This window comes from Gasterosteus aculeatus, chromosome 12 (assembly GCF_964276395.1).
Source record: "Gasterosteus aculeatus chromosome 12, fGasAcu3.hap1.1, whole genome shotgun sequence".
In the NCBI taxonomy this organism is placed as follows: Eukaryota; Metazoa; Chordata; class Actinopteri; order Perciformes; family Gasterosteidae; genus Gasterosteus; species Gasterosteus aculeatus.
Window position 1 is genome coordinate 6,024,214 of NC_135700.1, and position 16,066 is coordinate 6,040,279.

General features: G+C 44.2%; 1 protein-coding gene and 1 long non-coding RNA gene across 12 annotated transcripts in view; both read left to right on the top strand.

Moving 5' to 3' along the window:
- Positions 1-4,958: 4,958 nt before the first annotated feature.
- Positions 4,959-6,612, top strand: LOC144385322 (uncharacterized). The gene is made up of 3 exons (XR_013451552.1): positions 4,959-5,161; positions 6,295-6,326; positions 6,465-6,612. It is a non-coding gene; the product is annotated as an uncharacterized LOC144385322 (long non-coding RNA).
- A 1,775-nt stretch (positions 6,613-8,387) lies between these two features.
- akap13a (A-kinase anchoring protein 13a) overlaps positions 8,388-16,066 on the top strand; it is a 77,348-nt gene continuing 69,669 nt past the window's right edge. For 10 of the 11 annotated variants that reach the window (XM_078085211.1, XM_078085214.1, XM_078085215.1 and 7 more), the window contains exon 1: positions 8,388-8,792. The gene's annotated coding sequence lies outside the window, so the exon portion shown is untranslated. Of the gene's footprint in view, positions 8,793-13,157; positions 13,316-16,066 lie in introns of those variants that run through there. The other variant, XM_078085212.1, reaches the window with a different exon arrangement.

The window sequence follows — 16,066 nt, forward strand, 5'->3', positions numbered from 1 at the left end:
ACCCATCATCTCTTTGGTTTGCATACAGCACATACAGAGTGGGGAGTAGAGAGCACCGTCACAGAGAAGAGCAGCAGTTGTACATGAGGGACGATGCGGTGGATTGGTGCCGGGCTGCTCCCAAATGATAGTATGGTTAATGACATGAAAAACTTTTCAGAAATCAGTCAAAACGTCTTAATATAGTTTGTGTTTACACTGTCCGCCTGTTATGGGAAAGTTTGTGTGTGTTGTGGACATCAAGGGCATTTACACGAATACTGTCTTCTTTTCTTCTGCTGAATTGTTCTGCCTGTAAAATACTCCAACATGTTTCCTCAAGACCAATGTTTTAAAATCATATTGTTTTTTTGTCTGATAAACACACAAAAGCCTTAGATATTCAGTTTACTGTCACATGGCACAAAGAAGAGCTGGAAAGTGACAGAGTGACAAACATTAATTAATGTTCTGCTAATTCATAATATATAAGTCAAATATATTGTAAAAGTAATATATGATGCATTGCACAATACACTGACACGGGTCGTTCTGTTGATGCATAGTTGTCCTGATTCATACTTTTTCTATTTAAAGCGTCAACCATTGAATTTACATAAACTTGAAGTTGATACCTTCGGTCGTATTAGTATTAGTACAATTAGTATTACAACATTTGTATATTGCAGCACTGCCCCAACAGTGTAGATGGTACGTCCCGCTGTAGGACATCATTATAGAGAGTAGATGCCTTGCATAGAGGCAAAGCCCTCTAATCCCAAGGACAGATAATTCGGGTGCAAAGAGGATTAGCTCCACCCCAGCGGAGCCATTGGCTAAATTTAGCCCCCATACTCTTGGTCTCTATTTAAACCCCTCCTCCAAGCCGCGCCCTCTACTCCACTCCCACAAGCCGCCCAGACGCCCCGTCCACCAATCCCACGCCGCCGATCAGAGTAACACCATTTCACTATCTGAATAATCCGGCATCTACAGGCCCATCACCCGGGCCCTGAATCACGTTTGTCTTCCTGCTAAAGAGGGAAGCCCGCAAACCGGCCAACCACACACAGTCACCGTGACAGGTGAAGGAGCCAGTGGCACGCCAATGCCCCCCCCCCGCCCGCCATGCCTGGTGCCATTCATCTGCAGAGCTTCGCCCTCTGTGGGACGCGTGGGGATTATGGCCGACGGTGGCCTCGAGAGGAGGGGCCTCGCCCACACAGTCCCTGCGGTGGCGAGCGAGCAAGATTGTAGAGGCGTCTCGTGCAAACATTCGGGAAATGAATTGCTTCCAAAGGGGGAAGATTCTGGGGAGGGGTGATAAGACCCAATCACTGTGTCACCTTTATGTGCTGCTTTATTGTGTTGCTCCAACTGGATTCTACACGGCTGTATTTTAAATGCAGTACGTGTTGGACTGACTTGGGAAATGATTTAGTTTCTTCTAAAATGATCACTGGAACTCAAATGTTGGTTCTTTTCTGTCAGACATCTCAAATATATTGTTTCAAAGCCCCTGAGGGCTTCTGTGCCACCTACTTATGCTTCAGCTCTGTTTTTAAGTGCCTCATCCTCTGTGCGGGGGCGCCCAATAAATTTAAGATAACAAGGCAGAGGAGAGACATAGAAAACGAAAACCCTGCTGCTGCAATTACTGCGACATAGTTTTGTTAAAAAGACAAAACATAAAAACTGTTGATGGACCTCGGGGTCTGAGCCGGTCCTGGGACCATGCTGCAGGTGCTTTTGTGCCTTATGAAGGAAACCAACAAACCTCTTTCAATCACACTTTTACTAGAATAGAAATCCTTCGAGTACTCCATGGGCCTGGGGAATGTTTTCATCTGGGGTGATTGGTGGCACTCACTCTCACTCACACACACACACACACACACACACACACACACACACACAGTGATTTTTAGTGTGGGGTGTTTGGACTCCACAACAGCACTAAATCCCAGCTGATGGGATCAGTTGGATTTACTGACCAGCAGCACCAAAGACACTGACATCTTGTGGACTAGATGATAAAAGCTTAAAGCCTGACCGTACCTGACCTTCATACGTACATTAGCGCCAACAACCGTGTTTCGATCGCAGGGTTATCTTCGGAGTGAGGCTGGGAGATCATTTAAGATGAGAATTTGCTTTCCAGTAGAATAATAACATTATGAATTTTCAATTGGAGACGTTAGAATACGTATCATCAACGGGATATGGAATGATCAGTTGGGACAGAGGATTTTGTGTTATATTGCCCAGCCCTCCCACTTTAAAAAAATGTTCATGTATAATTCCTAAAAGAATGAATTAAATGTAAATTTGATAAACCACATTCAATATATTCAATATTGTTATTTTCAAACCGTAAACTCTCAATTGCTGCAACAAGCGCAATCAACTTCACGATTACATTTCATGTGTTTAATTGTCTTTTTTTTAGTACAATGGCAGAGAGGAATAGGAGTAGGTGAGTAGGATCGTGGCTTTGGTGGTTTCATTGGATTTGATAACAATCTGGAAAATGAGGCATAGATACCCTCCTACAGCAGAACACGCGCTGGCTGTGGGATGACAATGTTGGAAATGACTCGATGCAGCCGGCGGACTGACAGCAGCATGACTGGTACACTGTTATCTGTGCAATTACACCGCACACTATCAATATCACTCTGAGGTGGGTTTTGACGGTCTGTTCTCACAAGCTGAGATGGAGAGAAAAATAAAGTGAGGAGCTTCTGGAAAATCACACATCCAGAGTCGATTTAAATGTGACAGTTAGAGAGGAATCGTGTCAAACGCCCTGAGAATTGTTTTCTCGTCTCGGGCGAGCATGTAGAAAGGCCCGCTGGAACAAACGCCGGGTGTCAGTTGAGTGAACCGCGTTGCCGTGACAACAAGCTGCTTTAACCCAGAGGAAGCCTCTCACACATCTGTTTGGTTTTTGTGCTGTCAGAACTTTTTATACTGTGTGAACTTCGCCAAAATGATAAAGATGAGAGACTTTGAAAGCGATACAGTGAGGGCATCTTGTGCCGTGATCTGTTACTTATTTTTTTAGATACAACTCAAATATTTACACGCATACATTTCTCATATAGACGGTTTGTCTTAAAGCTAAATGCCATTTTTATGTATACAGTGGATCAATGGCCTTAAATATCCCCCAACTTTTCAATTTCCTTCAGCTCAAAAGAGAGTTCTTCCAAAAACAAGCTGCTACGGGTAAAATAACACTTCTCTCTCCATCCAAACAGTTATACTGTATGAGGTTAAGGGAGCTGCGGAAAATAACCTGTATACATTCTGGTTAGCCTCCAAAATAGGTCGCCCAAGATGATAATAATACTAAAGATAATTAGTAGTAGAAATATAATATTATATTACGATTATTTTCTCCGTGTCACAATGAATTGAAGAGAAACGGACACCTGCTGCTGTTTGACGATGACTTCATTCTTGTACAAAACTAACGCTCAGTGAGATTCAACATGCAGTCGAGAGAATCTCATCATCACTGATTGTCGATGGCGCTTGTTTCTGTTTACCGCTCCGGTTTTTCACTCTCAAAGACAATTCTGGGCCCCTTAAGAGATCTGATGAAGCCCATGCGATGAGTGATTTCACTCAACGAAGGTTAAAAAACAACACAATGAATCGCTACTTTAAAGCCAGCATGTTTGAGAAGATGAAACAGCCACCAAATGCATAATGATTTTGGACACTATTATTATTATTATTATTATTATTATTAGCAGTGGTTTGGAAGACTTCTGAACTGACATTGAACTACAGTGTGAAACCTGTTGCATACTAAGCCTGCAATCTGGATACAAACGTGACACTTGATTGAAGTTCAAGCGGTTCGCTCGCTGCCAATTCACTTAAGCTTGAGAATAACAACAAAATCCTCAAGGCCCGCAGAGGAAATGTGGACAGTGCTGCCGAGTGTAAGAAGCTTCCCACTGAACAATGAGACAGTGTGCGCAGCACTCTGCAGGCACTTCAGCCAAACGATATGCTTCTCCCTCCTCCCTTCCTCTTGCAACTAGAGGTTTTTTTTGTCTCTCCTTCCAAGTGTTTACTCTGGCCGGGGTATTTCTTCTTTTTCAGCGCTATCTCTTTCATCCGAGTCCTCCAACTTACAAAAAACTCCTTTTTACCGGCTCACAAAGGCAGCTATGTACTTCTTTGTGTCGCGCTTGTTTTGCCCGTCTCGCTCGTGTTCTGGCAGTCTTGCGGACCTCCCTGCTTCCACATTCCCCCCACGTCCCCGCGCTCCTCCTCCCATCCCCGCAATAATGTGTCCAAGTGCAGCTCAGCACGGTGGTGAATGGGGACCATTTTCAATACCACCAGCCATTTATCTAACCCTCGGCAGGCTGCAGGTGGAGGAGAAGGCCCGGAGCTATGAGCTCGGACACGCTTGTGACGGGCAGAAGGCCTCGGGTGCCTCCGAAAACCACCTGCCTGAGGTTGGATTTCACATGGCGTGATGGAAACCGCGTGCCTGCCGTGTTTTCTCACACCGCTGGCACGTTTTTGATGAGGTGCTAGAAACAGAGAAGGCAGAAAAGATGAGGTTCAGAAAGAAATGCAGTTCGGCTGTCTTTGTAGCTCGAGCGGGCACAGCATGGGATTGCAAGTTTCAAGTGATGTAACAATCTCTTGTGTGTTTGTTTCCTTTATTCTTTTCTGACAACGACCCATGACAGCAGATAAGCAACGCTGAGAGCAGAGTGAGACGGACTCATCTCTGGATCCTGAAGGCGAGCGCAGAAACACAGAAAAGACGTCTTTGACATCGGTGGGTCGAGACCGCTCCCTCGCAGCCTTCAACGTCGACTCACACAAATATCGAAATATGGCAAACAATTTGCCAGTGTCAAAAAGGCAGTGTCAAACTATTTTAATTCTTCCGGAGTTCTTCCAACAATGGACAGAGTAAAATTGAACCAGAAAACTTCCAGTGTTGGTGAAAATAATCAGAGTTAACAGAGGTTTTACCCTGTCAGTGTTATTGACTCTCTCAGGCCCTGATTCAACACTGATTAGAGCAAGATACCTTCCAGAGTATCACAAAAAATACTCTGGAGAGCCCCGCCCACCAACTTTCCCGGTCAAACTGAGAATGTGGATTCTGGCATCGCCATCTTCCTCGCATCGAAATACTGTGGTAAGTCTTTCTACTATAAACTATTCCCGTTCTTTTTTTCATTCCAGTAGAATCTGTATAAGAATAAAGGGACGTATTCATTCACCACACTAGTCAATGTTGGGTACGTGTCTTCAAATACCGAATTTCAAATGGCTAACGTGATATCGGGTCGGCGGTTAGCTTAAATGTAGCAGCCAAATGTCTGACCACGCAACACCAAACTGAACAAAAACGACACGAGGTAACGTTAATGTCAGCGAGGACGAGCTGTCCTGGTGTGTTATGTGTCATGCTTGCACATTTATTTCAGTAAAATGAAGAAAAAAAATCGTTGAAGCAGTCATATTTATTATTTCTATTTGAGCCGGAGCAAATCGCTTTAGCGTCACAATTTGGTCGAGCATAGCGGGACATGTCGCGGACATGCGGACGTGCCGCGGCTCCGAGAGGCTCGGTTCACGTTAGCTGCTGCTGTAGCCATAGATATATAAATAGTAGACGCTGCATTGGCTGCTGAGGCGCAAACAAATATTTTTTATTATATTATATACCAGAATATTATTACTGTTATGCCTACTATGAATATTAAAATACGCCGAATCATGTTTTCGGTGTCATGCCTACAAAATGCCGTGAACATCCGCTTTTGTATTCAGCGAGTGACGCGCTGACACTTCGTTGCGCCAGCTGGCACTGAGTGGAGCGGGTGACCGGTCCAAGCTGGCGGCCCCGCGGCTCGTCAGCACCACTAGGCAGCAGCGGTCGATGTCTATTCTTTATGTCTATGGCTGTAGCTGCTGCTTAATTTATGCTTCCACGTTACGGCGGCGGCGGGTGTGGCTGTGTGTTTCTGCGGGTGCCGAATCCTTGGTGAGCCGAAGCTCATATTGAAGCGCAGGCTACGGAGAAGACGTGAATTTACAACACTGGTTCACCCACTGAGGGACCTGGACGAGCAAGTGCACTTTCGATACTTTCAAATGTCAGCAACTGCCGCAAATTACGTTCTGAGCGGACCAATCACAGCACTTGCGATCCACGTCAACTCGACTCGCAGTTAGATTTTTTCGGAGGTGCACGTCAGGCTACGGCGGAGGGGTCTACGTAGTTACGTAGTTACTTAATATGTATATTTTCCTTTTTTCTTTCAGATTGTTCTTTAATGTACTGTGGTGCTCTGGTGGTAAGTAATACGTTGATGTACTTGACCGAAAATGTAGTTGTGTTTGTGATTTTTAAAGCTGAAATAGGGTATTTTCAGGTTGTTAGCTTGTATGGGGTTGTAGATCATAATGTTGATTTCAGTTTGCTGTCATTGCAGATACCATCATGTTGATCAAAACATTCCTGTCATCCAGCACCAACCAAGATCTTTGCCACTGTGATAAGATGTGAGCTTTACATGTTTTAGGTTTACTTTTGATGCCAATATTTCATGTTTACTTGGAATAAATATGTATTACAGTATGGATACAATTGTCTGTGTGTTTTTCCCCCTGCATAGATATGCAACACTGGTAGGAGTTGGTTAAAAATCAACACTCTTTGGAGTGATTTCATAATCAACATAGTGTAAAGTAGGTTTAACACTGGAAAGGTTATTTCTTTTATAACTCTTTAGTGTTACATGTGAATAACACTATGGGTGTTACTTCTTACATAGTGTAAAACTTGATTGACACTTCTTAGAGTTAATATTATTACACTACACTGCACCTAGTGTAAAATTTTAACTCTTACCAGAGTAAAATTGACTCTGGAAATTTAACTCTGTGTTCAGTGTACATTTAACACTCTGTAGGTAGGGACCATATGTTCACTGAGGTAGTGTTAAAATTGACTCTTTAAGTGTTGTATTAACACTGGCGATTTTACTGTGATAGCCGTTCGGGGAAGTGCAGTTATCAGGACTCCCTCTGCTTCAGGGGCCATTCTGACATCACAAACAGGGATTTCATCCAAAAGTGTAAACTCACATGGCCAGATACAAGCTCAGCTGAAGACCACGTAATGGTTTTTTTTCCCACGAAAAACAATACAACCTCTGTTCAATTCATGTCACTCAAAAAGATGGCAGTCAGATGAGTCTGCCTCCTGGAAAGGAAGGATCTGAATAATGAATTCTTAGTGATTTTGTGAGGTTCTTTGTATCGAGTTATGCCCCGGATCCTGATGTAAAGTAAAGATTATTTCAAACAAGTTTGTGAACAACATGCACACTTTGTCTGGTGATGAATTTGAATGCTTAACTTAGCACATCTTAGGCGGAAAATCCGTTCTGAATGTAAGGAAACCATAAACGTGCACACAATAGTTTTCCTAAAAAGGCAAACATCCAGTGGAGCGTGCTTGTCTTTACCGCAAACCACATCCCCGAATCAGCACGCTATGTGTCCCTGAGATCATTGCAGAAGGCCTTCTGAGCCAGCAGAGGGCAGCTCTAACCACAAGAGGTCTGCCCCAAAGGTTACGCACTCACCTTGAGACAGCAATGAAACCTCCATGTAAACACCTAATGTTTGCACCATAGGACATCCAAGTATGTGTGATTCACACTTTAATGACAGTTGGTTACAGTTTCACCACTAGCAAGAAAGAAAGAGAAATTAAGAAAGGAAGCAAGAAAGTCCGTGACCTTATCTTCAAGGCATTTCATGTCTATCGTCAGACACAGTATCTGTGTTTAGTTAGCTAAATTAGACCTTGCAAGTGAATGCATTTTAATCTTTGTATTTTATTACTGTATTATCTACAGAATGTGTTGTACAGTTGCTCGGTTGAGAAACCATAGAGCTGACGGAAACTGTTTTATTAAGTCATCATAGTGACACAAGAGACGGTATGGAAATATGATCATTGTTCAATAAAACTACAATTAAAAGTGAATATATTGAGGAAAAACAGTGTAGTCATGGTGCTGTAGTTGTTATTTATTCATCACTGGAAACATTGGTCTCAGTCAATACTTCGGTAGTTGGTGGCTCGATTACTTTGGGCTTGTAGGCTTCCCTTCAAAATAAAAGAAACGTTTTAATGACGATATTTAGCTACAGGTGGTGGGAGTGATAGTTCGCTAGCTAGGCCGCTCTGGACCTGCTTATGCTTTCAGCATACTCCCTCACACACACGCAGGGAAAAAGTCCACAAGTCAGAGCAAATGATTATTTCTTAAAGCAATGTAAAAACATCTATTTTATTGTGAAAAACCTACAGACGATGGCGACAACACAACTTTGCTAGCTTCACCCTCCCCAAGAAGGTCAACCACGAGACTTATGTAGAACTGTCACGCCAATGACACCATAGCGCAAGTTGTCTGTCCATTTGCTCTTGAATCGCTTCAGACCGCTGGGCTTTCCTCGCGACTGAACACGTGCCCCCTGCAGACTGAGCGCGGGGCTCGCGACAGTCCGCGCGCTGACTCCTCCCACCGAGTTGTCCTGGGAAACGCTAACAACTGGAAGAAAGTGCACTCGAGCCTCCTGCTGTCTGTACGAGGACGCTCTGCTGCCATTCCAACTCACAGTGGACACTTTTTTGAAAGGATACCCTGGGCCCAGCTCCTCCCGGAGGAGTATTATGCGTCCGAAAGTCGCCGCTTCTTCTTCTTCTCCTCCTCCTCCTTCACGCTGAGCCTCATCTGCTCCAGGTAAGAAGGCTCGTTCACAAAGGAGCCCGCCGGTAACTGTTTGACTGACACGAATGGACTCCGGCGTCGCCCCGTCGCTCCCTTTGGCTCAACTAACGTTAGTTCAATGGCTGCCGGGCTCTTTGACTTGTTGCCTGGCAGCCGCGACATCCTCGCGCGGAGCCCCCGCGGGACCTCGACGTGGGAACCTCTCGCGCTCCCGCGAGGACGATACCCCGGCTGTCCCGTTGAAGCGCCCCACGACAGCACGCTAAAACGGCCACAGAGCGAAGTAGAAGACGGAAAGTTTCAAACTGCTGCCGTTAGGACGGAACTCGTATTGCTGACGTTCAGTTAGACCCCCCGTCAGCACCAACGACTGCCGGCCATTAAGGAGTAGTTAAGAAAGACTTGATATTTCTTTACAGTACACAAGTAACGGGGGACAGGGAGAAATTAGACTCAATTAATCGCTTCATTTAAAAACCCACAACCCCTGAATGGCATCCAAACCCCTATTATATGATTGGATAAACGATATATGCTGATTAAATCCCAGCTTTATCTGTCCACATTGTAACGGTCACACCTGCAATAAACATTCCACCAAGCACAATAAAACCATCATAAAGTGTCTGTGTGACAGGCAGCACAGACTCGCCTCATCTGGGACTGTTTTACCCCTCAAGGAAGTTCAGTAGCACAAGCCCTGTGTTCTAAAGCTATTGGGAAGGACTGCACACACGTAAACAAAAACAAAAAAGTAGCCTACTAATTCATTTACACTCGCTTGACCTCACCTACTCGACCTCAGGCGCTCAAAAGGAGCGGGCGCTCAAACATGGCCGCCCTCTGGCCTGCCATGTTGCAGCGGGCGCACACGCGGGGTCACACGCATCTTCTACACCTCCTGGATGCGCTCGGGCCTTCTGATCCCTCTCCAGCATCTGAATCGCTCCAGTGAAGATAGTCAGGGGAAACAGTAACAAGTTGTCACTGTGAAAGTCCAAAACAAAGTTCTTCAAAGATAGCTTAACATTTAAAACGGCTGTCTCAAGTGAATACTCTCCTTTCCGCTGTCTTTAACAGCCAGCGATACTGAACTTACGCTCTTGTCTTAAATTGTCCTCATTTCTGTATCCTGAGGAGGACTAGCAGAACGGAGAGGAGCAGCTGAAAGGATTTCATTTAAAACCGGTTTTATTACCTCACTGAAACTTCCTCACTCTCTGCCCCGAGAGGATGAACTACGATGACCGGACGCGGTCGTTGGTCCCTCCTCCTAATGTGGCGCTCGTCGTCGCGCGTTTAGACCCCTCAAATGTTTTGAGCATGTGTTCTGTTCGCTGGGTGTCGATGCGTTTCCTCGCTCCCTGGAGTCAGGCGGCCGTAGTCATCTGCCCTTCTTGTGTCTCCATGTGGAGGCTTTTATTTCGGGACTGACCCGCGAATCTGAGCGTCTTTCTTTTTTGAAGTTCACCACCGTCGTCGCGTGTAAGGGAAGACTTCCCAGAAGTTGTGTCCAACTTACAGCATCACTTGTGATACTTTATTTTATTTTTTCCACCTGTTTCAGGGGAATAAGGTGAAGCTTTTGGGTAACGTTGGGCATTAGTGCGGTGTCCCACAGGTGGCTCCACTGGGGAGATTGTTTGCTTTTTTTTGTGCCTTGCTCAGTAGCACATTGTAGAGGGAAGATGGTCCAGTGAGTGCTTGGAATTGAACCCAAGCTACCCGTATAAACCTTCCTTGTGACACTTTTGACTACAGCAAATGTTTACGCCTGTAATCTGGGCGTGCGTTACGGCGTTTATCCTTTTCAACGTGCAGGTTTCTCAGCTTTTCAGTTTAATATGTGTAAGGTTTTTTATTTTGAAATGCCAAATATGAAGTTTGGATAGGTCTTTTTTTTTTTTAAAGCTAACAGTCTGAAATGTCTTGAATAACAGAGCCACCATGTTGTCTTGTATGTAATCAGTGGAGATGTAAAACAGTAATGACAATCCTGGTATCCAAATGAAAGAATGTCAACTTTTCTTTAGATTTCAACACAATCTACTGATAAAAAAACTCACAATGTAGCAGCAGGAGACGAGGCTACAGTTCAATGAGCATCGGCAAAAGACTACACAAAAGGTTTCACCGAACAACAACACAAATGAGTGTATCCTCGATCACCACGAACTTTGGGCTCAGTTTTGAGGCTGTTCCCAGTATTCAGCTCCAGCACAGTAGACACACGAACGAGGAGTCGGCCTTCCCATCCAGAGCACCGTAAATTACCAGGAGGTTTGTGCCGGCTCCAAGCTGAACCGGGCCAAATTTCTTGTCCCCACAAACCCCCTAATTTAATGATGACGGAGGATCCGCACGGTGTCAGCCCTGTAATTACACCATATTTACTAAAGCATGAAACTCTTACAGGTACCAGTTGGCCACACGGGATGGGTTTGTGTATGGCTGGGAGAAATATCCACAGTGAGGCCTTGACTGTCTTTTACTTACTTTTTGTTTTGTCATGGCCGAGATCGCTGGAATCCTCTCAGCACGCCGATCAGCAGGCGCACTCTCTGTTCCCAAACAGCAGCCTCCTCTGCAGTCTAACTCCCCCTTTCTGGGACTTATTGGTCCCCGGAAGACGTTGTTGTTAATTGTTAACGCAGGCGGCAAGTGGAAAATGTTCTAGTTAGGGCAATCAAATCAATTTCAGCAAACATCCCAGGTTGATCCACTGCAAATCAATTAAGCTATATATATATATATATATATATATATATATATATATATATATATATATATATATATATATAAAAAAACAAAAAAAAACATTTCTACTTTGCTGTTAAATATTTTTATTCCAACATGAAAAACAGTCAATAACAATTCAATTCCTTTTATTTTATTTTGTATAGCCCAAATTTGCAAATTACAAATTTGCCTCAGAAGGCTTTGCAGTCTGCACAAATGCAACAAACCTCTCAGACAATTTGGCATAATATAATATCTATATATCAAATAATAAAAAGTATGCTATAACACAGGGGTATTCGACTAAAATGCAAAGAGGTTCAGTTAGAGACATTTTCTAGACCCAAAGGTCTGGAAGATCATAATGTGACTACTTAGTGTGATTAAATAGAGTTGTATCAACATTTGCATTTAATGAATACACAACAACAAATCAAATGAATTCAGTACGATTCAAAAACTCAATTTACACAATTTACGTGACAATATGCCTTGTCACGTAAATTGTGTTCTCTCAATTAACCAAATAAAAGTAGGGCTGCATTTAAAAAAAAAGTGCATAAATACAGTACGTGTGTATGACAGGCATTCACATCTGCATTCCGGTTCATCAGATTGGATCTTGTAGAAATGCACAGAGCATTCTCACTTCTGAGTCTGATAGTGGGAATAAAAAGACTTCCATTGATGACAGTGTAGGAATGCTAGAAGTCTCCATGTGGACAGAAAACAAACAAGCAAACCCAAAACAAACAGAAGACTTTGCCAGTAGATACTTAGAATATTTAGAATGGATGGAGTCTAAACCAGCTGGTGTATTTATTGTTTCTGGAATTGTCCTGTGCACACACTGTAGTCAGATTTCCTTATGTACAGGAGATGCTTCTTGCCGGTGGATGAGGTTTGATCTATTGGACTAACAGCACACATTCTGCAGCAAATCTTAAAAATCACTTTCTTAGTGCATATAATGCCTTTATTGATAGTGATCAGTGAGGAGAGGACAGAAGTACAACCAAATAGAAAATAAGTCAGTTGTAGTGGTGTGAAAACAGGGAAATTAGGTAAAATTAGGGAAATTAGGGAAATTAACACTCTTCTTAAGTACTGTTGTAAGATCCTTCTATGTATTTCAATATTCAGCTAGCTTTCTGAGGTGTAATGACTCTGCCAGAATCATACATGGCACCTATTGTTGTATTGTAGATTGAGATTGTACATTCAAAATGTCAATAATTTTAATAGAAAATGATCCGATGGGACAGTGGGATGGACTTCTAATGTAACCTATCTCAGTTTCCCTATAATCAAATGAGTTTTCCATCGACACAAAACCATTGTGGTCATGCAGGAAAGCCCCTTCTGGCTGTGTGTTCTCCTCGCTCTCATCACACCTCATTCTTTTGAGTAAATGAATTGCTGATCTGAAGACATCATCTGTCTGAAGAGATGGGAGAGAATAACAACGACAACAACAACAACACTTTAACGTGTGGAACACAGAGGGCGGGGTGGCTGCAGTCCCTTCAGCGCCAGGTTGCCACAGACACCTGACCTGCAGCCTGCGGGCTCCGCCTCTCCGCTCTGACATCAGCGCTTTGATCAGCCTGCTGTCTGTGTTCGCACAAAGCCATATTTAGCTCAGTGTAATCAGCGCAGCCAGAGCTTGCATGTCCGCTGCTCAGCGATGCCTGTGTATAGTGTAAACACACCTGCTCTTCCCGGTGGACTTCCAACGACTTTAATGTGCACCTGAAGGAGTCAGCGCGCTGCCGTATCCACCAAGCGGACCCAGGGTAAGGCCTCCTTCAGTGCCTTATGTGTGGCGCTAAAAATATGAATTTAAACAGCTCTGCAGTTTGAGGTCATTGTGGAAAGTCCAGCAGTAATATCGTAATACCGTAAGTGGTCAGCTGATCAGTGGTATGATACCCATGCAGGGCAAAGTTTGACTGTGATTCACCTGCAGGGCCTAGAAACGTCTGAGGTATGGCTTGGTGCTCCTGATAAGGACATGCGAGATTGGGCCTCTGCTTAAGGGAAATTACATGTTTTATTTATGGGCACACGTTTCCTCGTAGAATTTATCGCTACGTGTATATTCATAAGAGGTGCAAATAAGTCCATTCAGATTAAGACAAAAGATGACCTGTCACCAAATCTTTTAACTATCAAGCCTTTTTCCTTAATTCGCTTCTACATCCTAATTTAGTTTCTCGTCACATGGTGCATTTAAAGACTGGTTGGTCGCATGCAGCAGGTTTGACTTCTGTATAGTCAATTAACCAGAATCTTGACCTTTTAATAATAATTTAATAATACAGGATCATTTACTTTTACCAATGAAAAGTTACAAGTCCATCCCTTTTACTAGTTTCCCGTTTGAGAAACCGGGCGTTCATATGGACTGGGACGCCGCCTGTTGCAGTGACCGAGAGGGGGTTCCGAAAGTGTTCCGTCCACTTTCACATTTATCTGGCTGTTTATGAACGGATTCTCAAGAAAGAGGAAATCAGAAGAACAGAAATGTGTCATCTGTTTGGAGTGTAACATGTTGGAAAGACCCCAGAAATGTGGACTCACCCACGCACCCTCTCACACATATTTGTGAGCAATTTGCTGTTTGTGATTGACCAAACTTGGAGCTAAGATTCAAGCCCAGGACCTCTGGCAGGGAGAAGATTGAACCAACAAACGAAATGACGTCATGAGGCGAAGCCCGCGGTCGTGCATACTTTAATAGCACACGTTGGCCGGTTGTTTAATTGAAACGATACATTAACTATTACTGCAGTGGGGGTAAAGTTAATCTGATCAGGCCTGCTGTGAGACTGTAAGGTTTGCATAGCTCCGGATTCTCCAGGCTAAACCTCTTACCTCTCAAAGGAGACCTACATCCCCTTTCCTCTCCCGCTGCCCGTCTTTCTGTGCGGGTTTTCTTTCCCGCTCCGTCTGCTCTTCTTTTTAGCGCAAGTTTTTTTTTCCACTCGCCGCGGTTGAAATGAGTAAGCCACGGAATTTGCCGGTGAAATGTCATATTGATCATTTTGAGAGATTTTGCCCCCGTGTCTGCTCCTGTAAATGCGTTTAACTCCACATCGCTCACCCGGCTATTGCCCGTCAGGCTCCTGTGAGAAATTGGATTGCCAATCGCAGTGGAGCTGAGTTCAAGTAGCAGAAATTGCCCTGTTGATTGGGTAATGTGTTGAACATTTACCGAACGTGCAAAAGGTGAACAACATATTTATCCATCCGCAGGTTTCAGGTCCTCATTGAATTTACCAATACAAACATTTCGTCAGAACAGCCTTCAGACCTTCCAATAAACGTTAGCCCGAGCTTGTTCTTTCCAGATGGGTTGTCACTCCTGGTGGCCCTCTTCATCGCTTAAAGAAAACGTTGGGCCTTTTTTTAGAATATCCGTTTGCTCATTTGACATGAAGATTGATACCACGCATGTGTTCGTATGCTAAATATTAGCCAGGTAGCTAGCTTAGCAAAAAGACTAGTAGTAGGAAAGCGCTCAAATGCTTTCTGGCTCGTTTGTTTATGTCTTTACAACACACAAAGTTAATGTTTCCATGTTGTAAGTGGGTTAATAGAACAGATAAACAACCTGGATGTTCTGGTTGTTTAGCAACTGGTCCTGGCCAGGAAGTCGTTTGGCAAATAACCCCCCCATGAAACAATAGATTGTCATTTTTAGTCTTAACTAATTAACAGAGCTGGGGGATCTATAGGTAGCTGTATCATACTTACCATTCAGATGTGGCAGAGGTATTAGTCCAACACCTTTTTAAAGAATTCTCCAGAGCTCTTGATAGCTATGGAAACCGAGGTGGGAAGGGGGGGGTGTCAAGCCTTGGAAGGAGCACTGATCAAGGCCTGGGCCCTGATTACAGGCCGGCCCCCGGTGCGCCTCCCAATAAGATAATGCTATCGGGGCCCACAGGTATTTGGTTTCAGTGGAGAGGGTAATAACTGTCACCAAACACTAAGGAGACCTTTCATCCCCCGTCCTCGTGTTGTCGGCTAGCATTTGTGTGCAGTCCCACGCACAAAGGTAGCTTTTGTGTGCCGGGGGGGTCTCGTCACCACAAATGCCTCATATCTATCCGCGGGGAAGGTAGCGAGGTTTGATTAAATCAAACAGACGTTACTATCTAAACGGCAGTCAACATTGTGCGTCCTGGCGCCGTGCTTGTTGTGGAGGTGAGTGACGTAAGTTGGACTAATATAGCCGGGCCCCAGAGGAGCAGGAGGCTGATAATATACTTTTTTTTAAAAAGAGAAAGGTAACGAGGGGTTCAGACGCACTTTTGCTCTCTCTCCTGTGTGTTTCGTGCAGTCGGTGTTGCAGTGATCAGCCAACACCTCGTGGTTAACTTGGGGGGGAGAAACCACGAGAGGTTAAACAAACTTCCGAGTTAAACATTGATCCCGGGTGAGAGCGCGCTATTCCTCGCTCAGCGTGCCACATTTGATTCCAAACTGCTAGCGATCGGCAAAAATGTAACCGGGAATTTGTCACTTCAGTGGTTTGGTCG